This window comes from Sus scrofa, chromosome 1 (assembly GCF_000003025.6).
Source record: "Sus scrofa isolate TJ Tabasco breed Duroc chromosome 1, Sscrofa11.1, whole genome shotgun sequence".
Lineage (NCBI taxonomy): Eukaryota > Metazoa > Chordata > Mammalia > Artiodactyla > Suidae > Sus > Sus scrofa.
In genome coordinates, this window is record NC_010443.5 from 126,789,510 (window position 1) to 126,799,949 (window position 10,440).

Consider the following 10,440-nt stretch of genomic DNA (forward strand, 5'->3'; position numbering starts at 1 on the left):
ACTCTCACTGTCCTCTAGGTCAGACTTTTCCAGTTTTCTTTTTACCTATTTAACTACTGTTTTTCAGTTTTGTTGGTTCTGTCTCTAACCAAGCCCTAAATATTAGATTACTTGATATTCTGTCCTGGGCTGTTTCCCCTTCTCATTCTACATTCTCTATGTAATAGCCTCTCCTCTCACAACTTTAAATACAATCTATACATGGACTTCTTATTTTCAGTCTAGACCAGCTTCTGACCCCCAGATTCCTATATCCAACTGACTGTTTGATATCACCACTTACCTCTTATATCTAATTAATCACCACGTGCGGGTAATTTTTATCTTGGAAGCATACACTGAAGCTATTTATTTCTTGCTATATCTCTTGTTTTTCTAGTCCAAGCCATCATTGTTCTCTGCAGTAGCACTCTTCTAACCATTATCTTTGTTATTGGCTTTCTCTAGCGCATATTCCACACGGCCACCAGACATGCTTTCAAAATGGAGTGGAACCATGTCCTGTTTAAACCCTTTAATGGCTTCTAATTATTCTCAAGATGAAGTTCAAAATTCCTAACATGATCTACACATGATATATTATCTACATGATTAGTCCCATATCTGCCTGATCTTCAGTCTCATCTTGCTTACCATGACCCAGCTTACTTGGCCTTCTCTCTGTTTAACATAGCAGCTAACTTCCTGTCTCAGGACTTTTCCATATGCTCTTTCCTCTTCATAGAACTTTCTGGCCAAAACCTTCATATTCCCCTCACCCTGTTCACTAGACTAAGGAAAATATTTATCCTTTTAATTCTCAATTTTTAATAAGTAGCTTCTTCAGAGAACACTCAGTATAGGTTAGGTTCTCCATTTATATGCTCTCATACTATATTTTCATTTGTAGTAGTTATCACAGTTGTTATTTTATTGTTATTGTAGGATTAATTAACATCTATCTCCCACCATAGTAGGAATATAGTGTCTTGTATGCGTGACCCACTCAATAAATATTTGTTGAATGAATAAATGTTGACTGTAATGGCTGAACTAGGAACTCTTACAAATAGGAACAAGATTTTCTTGAGACATCATTATTTCCATCTATCCTTCTTTTCTCTCACTGTACATGTTTTTTCCAGATGCCAAATGCCAGAGGAGATTCTCTTTCATAGAATAATTAATGAAGAAACAGAACTCCCAATTTATTCCCTCTACCTAGGACCTGATTTCCCAAGTCTCTAACCATTATTGTCATCCTAGAGCTCCTGTGAAGTTGAAAGTATAAGCAATAGCTTTATTTAGTTTTGGGGAAGGTAGGAAAGATAAAATAAGATGAGAAAAGCCAGCAATCCAAGAGAACTTGGTTCAGAGGTAGCCTCGTTTTAAGCCCAAAGAAAAGTATTTCTTTGGACACAGAAATTTTTAGTGGACTTTAAAAAAATAAATTCCTTATTTTGCCATAGATAGTAGGAAACATCAGACAGATCACAACCCCACAGCAATCACCTGGTGACTCTACCATCAAAAGGATCAGCATATTTAGGGGAAAGGTCAGTCTGCTCTTTCTGTTGATCAACTATTGGGGACCTACTCCACTGCCATATTTCTTTCCACCTTACAGTGTCTGTTTTCTACTTCTATAGCCCAGGTTCCATTTAGTGCATCGATAATATATGTAAAGGTACGTTTCCACCTTTATGTGGCGGAAGTTACAAGGAGGGTATATTCCAGTTCTATCTCATTACCCTTCTACCCTGCTCCTCACCTTGTAAGCAGCAATAGCATCTTTTTGCATGTTCCTCAGGGACTGAAGCTCCTTCAGGGTTGCCTCCAGTTGGCCCTGATGGATGATAAGCTCCTCCTGGGAATACCACATAGAATTAACCCATGCTAATTGGGAGATGAAAGGCCCTAAAGAACATCTCCTCCAAAGCCCCAGGGTGTCAGGGAAAAAAACAAGCTCTTACTACAGTAATCTCCTTTCCCCTGTATCATAGTTCCTATCTCTTCCAAAAATTGTGAAGAAAATTACAAGCAGAAGAAAAACTTAGTTTTATACTCTTTTTAACTAACCACCAAGGTTTGAGGAAGATAATAAAACTATACATTTTCTACTCTAGTTACACTGTTCTATCTATACTTTTACTTACATTGTTCTCACTTAGAACACTCATTTCTTCCTTCTGCCCATCCAAATTCAAATGATTTCCCACTTCAAGCTTTCTTTCACCATGCCTTCCCCAATTTCAATTTTCTCTAAACTTCTCTGAAATTCCAAATATTTGTGATTACAAATGTGACAAAAGAATTTAACTATCAATAATAGACCAGCTCATATTGCTTCTGTTGTTTTATTCAATTTAAACTTGACTAAATTTCAGGATTTTATAACAAAAGCAATATCCATATTCTGTACAGTGTTTAGTAGAATGCTGTCATGGCAGGATTTATGTAAATATTTGCTTGGTTGAGGGAGTAGATAGATCAATGCTCCTTTACTGCTTTCCTATGATCAGCACCTCTAGAGAAATAACTTAGCAAGATACATTGTATTTTCTGAGCATTCTGAGCTTTCTAACAATCATTTGAATAAAGGGGTGGGATTGGGAGAGAGAAGAAGCGCTACAAAAGATTTTTCCCAGCTTTCTTAAGGAATTGCTCAAGACCCAGGGCTCACCCACCGTGAAGAAACGGACAGCATCAGCGATCTGCAGGAACTCTTTAGATTGCCCCACAGACAACCGAGCATCTTTGCATTGAAAGCATATCAGTTTCCCATCTGGCTTACTGAACAGTTTTAGGTTTTCTCCATGCTCTTGGCACTGTGGGTGACCCTTGAGTAGGGGTAGCTTCTTAATCTTCTCTATCAGCTTCTCCAGTACAAGGTTAAATGTACAGTTGCTGTATTGACATAGCATCTTACACTCAGGACAGAATGTTTCTTTTGCTTCTTGCTTCCAAAAGTTCTCGATACAAGATTGGCAGAAGTTGTGGCCACAGGTTAGCATCAGTGGATCACGGAACCAATCATTACACAGTGGACAGTGTAGCTCCATAGTAATATCTTGTATCTGTACTTTAGAGGGTATCTGGGTGATCAAATCATTCACTTCAATGTAGTTGTCTGAGTCAGTGTTACAGGAGGGGTTGGAAGATACCTTTGGAAAAGAACAGCTAAAATGAGTTTCTCTTGTCTCTTCTCATTCCAGGATAGTGGGCTTTATTCCTAAAGAAGGTGAAATTGGTGCAGACAGAGTAAAAGCACCGTAATCTCTTTTTTGAAAGTGATCAATAAATTCAGTGTTATCTAACATCATAGTTTATCACTACTCCCAACATTATTAAACTTTAATAGAGAATCAAGGCAGAAGAAGAAAGACTAGTCAACCAAAGAAATGTATTTTGCTATACATCACTTCTTCCACCTACTTTCTCCATGTATCTATCAGTTGAAAGTTTTACTTTCAACTCTGTTCTACCAGTTATTACCTTTTTGTTTTGCTTTATTTTCTAAAAGTTATGTGCAAAGAAATGGAATATCTGTCAGATTCCTCAGTCAGTGGCATAAGGTCACCAACCATAGTATCATCTAGGCCCTCCACACCTTCTTTTCAAAAAAGCACATTACAGAAATAACATTTATACAGAAAAATGAAGAATAATAAGTATACAGATCAGTAACTTTTCACAAAATAAACACATCTATGTAATCATTACCCTGATCAAGAAACAAACACTTTCAGCACCCCAGAAACCTCCCATATGCCTTCTTCAAGTCACTGTCCCTCACCAAGGTTGATCCCTATCCTGGTTTCCAACATTGTACATTAGTTTTGACTGTTTTTAAATTTTATATAAATGGAGCCATGCACTATATACTCTTTTGTTGTTGGCTTCTTTCTTCAACATTGTATTTGTGAGATTTATCCATATTCTATGTAATTGTGATCCATTCATCCTTATTGCTGTATAGTATCCATTGTGTAAATATTCCATAATTTATTTCTCCATTATTTCTACTGTTGATAGACTTTTGGGTAGTTGCCAGTGTGGAGCTATTATTAATAGTGTTACTTAGAATATTTCTGCTCATACCTTAGAGATACTGCAGATTGGGTTCCAGAGCACCACAGTAAAGTGAGTCACAAGAAGTTTTTGGTTTCTTGGTGCATATAAAAGTTATGTTTAGGGAGTTCCTGTTGTGGCTCAGTGGGTTACAAACCTGGCTATTATCCATGAGGATGCAAGTTTGATCCCTGGCCTCGCTCAGTGGATTAAGGATCTGGCATTGCTGTGAGTTGCAGCTTGGATCTGGCGTTGCTGTGGCTGTGGCCAGCAGCTGAAGCTCCTCTTCAGCTCCTAACCTGAGAATTTCTATATGCCTCGGGTGCAGCCTTAAAAAAAAAATTCTTCAGGGAGAAGTCCCTTTATGGCACAATGGTTTAAGGATCTGGCATTATCACTGCTATGGCTCTGGTCACTGCTGTGGTGTGGGTTTGATCCCTGGCCCAGAAACTTCACATATGCTATGGGTATGGCCAAAACAAGAAATCTCCAGGAAGACTCATTTATCACTTAGACCCCAGATCAAGATAGTTAAGATTCTTTTTTCCCTTTTTTATTAAAGTATAGTTGATTTACAGTGTTGTGCCAATTTCTGTTGTATAGCAAAATGATGTAGCCATGTACATGTGTCTGTGTGTGTGTATACATATTTTTTCTTATAATGGTCTATCCCAAGAGATTGTACATAGTTCCTTGAGGTATACAGTAGGACTTCACTGATTATCCATTCTAAATGTAATAGTTTGCATCTACTAATGCCAAACTCCCAGTCCATTCCAGTCCATCCTCCCTCCCCCTTGGCAACCACGTGTCTGTTTTCTTTTTTCTTTTTTTGGTCTTTTTGCCTTTTCTGGGGCTGCACCCACGGCATATGGAGGTTCCCAGGCAAGGGGTCTAATCAGAGCTGTAGCTGCTGGCCTATGCCAGAGCCACAGCAACTTAGGATCCAAGCCGCGTCTATGACCTACACCACAGCTCACGGCAACACCGGATCCTTAACCCACTGAGCAAAGCCAGGGATCAAACCCACAACCTCATGGTTCCTAGTCGGATTCATTAACCACTGAGCCACGATGGGAACTCCACAAGTCTGTTTTCTATGTCTGTGAGTTTGTTTCTGTTTTGTTAGATAGGTTCATTTGTGCCATATTTTAGATTCCACATATTTGTGACATTGTATGGTATTTGTCTTTCTCTGACTTAGTATGAGAATCTCTGGTTCCATAAGATTCTTAATTATTTCTCTTTTCCACTCCTTCATTGAGAATATAGCTCTTCAAATGTCTCACCTTTATTAAAGAAGCTCAGGTTCAACTCCTTACTTGGTGTGAGTCTAAAGATGTTTAAATTTGGGTTTTCCTGAGATACCTTCAGTGCAACTACAGCTCTCAGTAACTCCAGCCCATCTTGCTGCTTTCCTGTCTATATTTCCTTTTTTATTTTTTGGCTTTGGAATTTCTCTCTACTTTCTTGTACACTCAGGTATGCATTAAAAAGGATGTTTGTTACATCTTAACTGGCCTTTCTAGGTGTTTTATAGTGGTAGGTTTTTCAGGATAAATGTTTCACAGTATTGCCAGAAATGAAACTTAAAGAGTATATCTTCAAGTAATTTTTAAAGAAAGGCTGAATATAGAGTATATTCCATTGGAATAATTTTACTTCCAGTAGTAGCAACCTTATTGTGACCTAGCATTTGAATAAAAGTTTGTGTAAGTTTAGAATTTTTAGTTCTCTTCCATATGACCCTGCAATCCCACTCTTGGGCATCTATCCGGACAAAGCTCTACTTAAAAGAGACACATGCACCCGCATGTTCATTGCAGCACTACTCACAATAGCCAGGACATGGGAACAACCCAAATGTCCATCGACAGATGATTGGATTCGGAAGATGTGGTATATATACACAATGGAATACTACTCAGCCATAAAAAAGGATGACATAATGCCATTTGCAGCAACATGGATGGAACTAGAGAATGTCATCCTGAGTGAAATGAGCCAGAAAGACAAAGACAAATACCATATGATATCACTTATAACTGGAATCTAATATCCAGCACAAATGAACATCTCCTCAGAAAAGAAAAACATGGACTTGGAGAAGAGACTTGTGGTTGCCTGATGGGAGGGGGAGGGAGTGGGAGGGATCGGGAGCTTGGGCTTATCAGACACAACCTAGAATAGATTTACAAGGAGATCCTGCTGAATAGCATTGAGAACTAAGTCTAGATACTCATGTTGCAACAGAAGAAAGAGTGGGGGAAAAACTGTAATTGCAATGTATACATGTAAGGATAACCTGACCCCCTTGCTGTACAGTGGGAAAATAAAAAAAAAAAAAAAAAGAATTTTTAGTTCTAAACCTTTTCCTCTCAGTACTTTGTGGTCATTTTCCTTTTTTTTTTTTTTTTTTTTTTTTTTTTTTTGCATTTAGTTTTGCAGATGAGAAATCTAGTGCAGTTTGACTCTCACTTCTTTTAGGAGTGAGTTTATTTCCCTATAGAAATTTGTAGGATTTTATTCTTATTTTGAAATTCACAAATTTTTAGCAGAATGGCTCTAAGTTTGTTTCTCTTTTCAGTATTTCTCAGTATTAAGTGATTTTTTTTTAGCCTAAACAATCAAAACATTATTTGGCTCAGATAATTTTTATTTAAATTTATTGGTTATTTCTTCCTTTTTATCTTCTGTTTTCTTCTTTTAGACTTCATATTAGATGGACATTAAATCTAATGCTTTTGTCTCTTAATTTTTCTCTAAAATTTCCCCCTCCTTTCTCCCCGCCCCCACACAGTAGAAAAGATTCTTTTCCATTTGGCAATTAGGACCCAGATTCTGAGCGATTTCCATAAGTCAGTCTTTATTCTCAAGCTCATGTCAAGAGCCAGCAAACATGCCCTCACTCTACCTAGACTCAGGTGTTCAAATCCAAACTCAGTGGGCCAAGCAGGTACTGTAACTACCTAGTATTTCCCACCCCTCATTTTAAGAAGAGAACTTAGGAGGAAAAATCTTTCTCTGTCATTCTGAAAACTTTGGGAAATTCAGTTTGGGGAGCCAGCAGAGGATTCAGATAGACTTTAAGAACATTAACCAATGAAGCAGAAGTAGCTTTGATAGGTTAGGAAAAGCATTAAACCTATCAAAAGGAGCCCAGCCCTTCCTATTGATTGAAATAGTAACCATTGCACACTTTCTATGGGGGAATATTCAGCTGGGCCTTTAGCAGCTGCCTGACTCATTCTATTTCTTCACTTGAACTAAATATGCTTAATCCATAAATTTTAAATTTAGGTACTAAATGCAGTCGATTTATAATTTCAATTCAGGACTGACATCACTGGAAATGGTAGAGTAGGGAATTCCAGGGAGAACTCCACAAAAGCAACTAATAAACTTTCAGAAATTGTCAAAAACAACCTTTGCAGAACTTTAGTTTTTTAAAAAATTATAACAACTAGGGGAAAAATTAAGGAAGAAAGAAGCTGTTACATTGTAAGAAGAACATACTGTGGAGTTTTCAGTCATTCACTTATCTTATCATTCCTCACATCCCAGATTGGTGGCAGCCATGAAGATGGCAGCTGCACACCTGGTACAAGTTGCTAGTGCTAGAGAAAGTATGGACCTGTTCCCAAGAGTTGTGGAAATTTTTCCACTCTGGCAGCTCCATCAATGATAAGAATGAAAGCTTACCTTTGATTTGCCCAACCCAGAGAGTTCCCAGGGCTGGGGCAACTCTTGGAAGGCTTTTGCTAAAGGTATTTAGAGTCAAAAGGATTGGATGTGGTACCCTGTGGGAAGGGATAATAAGACAAACTCAAAAAGCCTGGGAAGGAAGAAATTGGAAAATAAGATCATGGGGAATAAGAAATTTTAAAAGCTTCCATGTGTACTGGAGAATTGAAAAGCCTAAGTGCATGCCCAGGTCTGGATACATGCTCAGAGGAGACCTGAGAAGACCCTTAAGCTTTCATTTCTGGCTAAATGTCAGGCTTCATATGAGCAAGAAGTAAAGGATAAGGCAGAGTCGTAAATGGCCTGGCTAAGTGTTGGAGTGTCCCAACACAGAGCCAACTGGCAAAGACTGGAAGTTACACTTTTTCTTTTTTTCTCTCCTTGGCACCAAGCATTTGAGCCAAACTTTGTCAAAACAGTAGATGAACTAAGTTAATGGAACACAGGTTTCAGTGCCACACATGAAAAAGATAACAAACTTTACAGAAATAGTTTAGAAATGTCACTAAATAAAAAGCAACAGCCTACAACAAGTTACAACAACAAATAGCATGGAGGAGGAAAATCTTCCAGAGTTGCCACATTATAAAATTCAAAATATCCAGTTTTGTTTTTTTTTTAAAAAAAGACATGCATAGAGACAAAGTATGGACCATTCACAGGGGAAAAAGAAAAACTGATAGAAAGTTTCCTTAAGGAAACCCAGACATTGAAATTATTATAAAAAGACTTTAAAACATCTATCTTAAACATGCTTAAACAGCTAAAGGAAACATGGACAAAGAACTAAAGGGAGCCAGGAAAACAATGTCTCATCAGATGGAGAATATCAAAGAGACAGAAATAATGAAAAGGAACCAAATATAAAATTTAGAAATGAAAAGTACAATAATTAAAACTGGAGTTCCCATTGTGGCTCAGTGGGTTAAGAACCCAACACAGTGTCCAAAAGGATGTGGATTTGATCCCTGGCCTCACTCAATGGGTTAAGGATCTAGCATTGCTGCAAGCTGTGGTATAGTCATAGAAGCAGCTCAGATCCCACCTTGCTGTGGCTGTAGTGTAGTGTAAGCCCGAAGTGGCAGCTCCAATTCGACCTCTAGCCTGGGACCTTCCATATATCATGGGTGTGGCTTTATAAAGAAAAAAATTTACTGAAGAGAAGAGAATTAATAAAATGAACAGAGCCTAAGTGACCTCTGGTATACAATAAAGCATATTAACATGTGCATAATGGGAATCCCAGAAAAAAAGAGAAAGGTGTAGAAACAATATTTGAAGAAATAAGGGCTGAAAAATTCCCAGATATGATAGAAGACATGAATATATACATCCAAGGAACTCAACAAACTCTGAGCAGAATAAATTCAAAGAGATCCGTGCCAAGACATATTACAGTAAAACTGTCAAATGACAAAGACAGAGTTGTGACAGCAGCAAGAAAGAAGCAATTCATCATGTACAAGATATCCTCGATAAGGTTTATAGCTGATTTCTTCTCCAAAAATCTGGAAGCCAAAAGACAGTGGGATGACATATTTAAAGTGCAGAGGAAAAAAACCCTGACAAACCTGTCAACTAAGAATTCTGTATCCATCAAAATTAACCTTCAAAAATTAAAAAGGAGTTAAGACTTTCCCAGACAAACAAAAACTATGGAGGTAATCACTAGTACACCTGCTCTACAAGAAATGCTAAAGGGAGTCCCTCAGGCTAAAATAAAAGGACGCTAGAAAGTAACTTGAAGACATATGAAGGAATAAAGAACAATGGTAAAGGTAAACATAGGTAAATATAAAAACCAAAATTGTTGAAGTTTTTGGTTTTTAACTCATTTATGTTTTTTTAATTCATAAAAACAATAATTATATGTTCATTGGAACACAACGAATAAAGATGTAATTTGTGACAATGATAACATAAAGGAGGAAATGAAGCTGAAAAGGAACAGAGTTTTTTGTACTATTAAAACTAAATTGGTATTGATTCACATTTGAGTGTTAGAAAATTCAGATAGTAATTTTAATTCCCTGGGTAACCAATAAAGAAAAATACTAAACAAGATATAGAAAAAGAAATGGGAAGGGAATAAAAATAGTATACCAAGAAAATATTTGAATGTAGTAATAGAGGAATTTAAAAACAAATATGCTATTACATGTAAAAAGAGGAAAATGTCATAAGTGAGTTTTCCATTATCATTAATTACTTTATATGAAAGTGGATTAACCTCTGATAAAAGGCAGATACTAAAAGAATGAATAAAGAGAACATGATGCAACAGTATGCTATAGGAGACTGACTTTAGAGCAAAACCATAAATAGCCACCAAAAGAGAGGTGTAGTAGCTATGCTAATATTAGACAAAATTGACTTAAGACAAAAATTGTTACAAGAGACAAAGGAAGACATTATATATTGTTAAAATGGTCAATCTATCAAGAAGATATAACAGTTATAAATGTATATACAGGAGTTCCCGTCGTGGCGCAGTGGTTAACAAATCCAACTAGGAACCATGAGGTTGCGGGTTCGGTCCCTGCCCTTGCTCAGTGGGTTAACGATCCAGCGTTGCTGTGAGCTGTGGTGTAGGTTGCAGACGCGGCTCGGATCCCGCGTTGCTGTGGCTCTGGCGTAGGCCGGTGG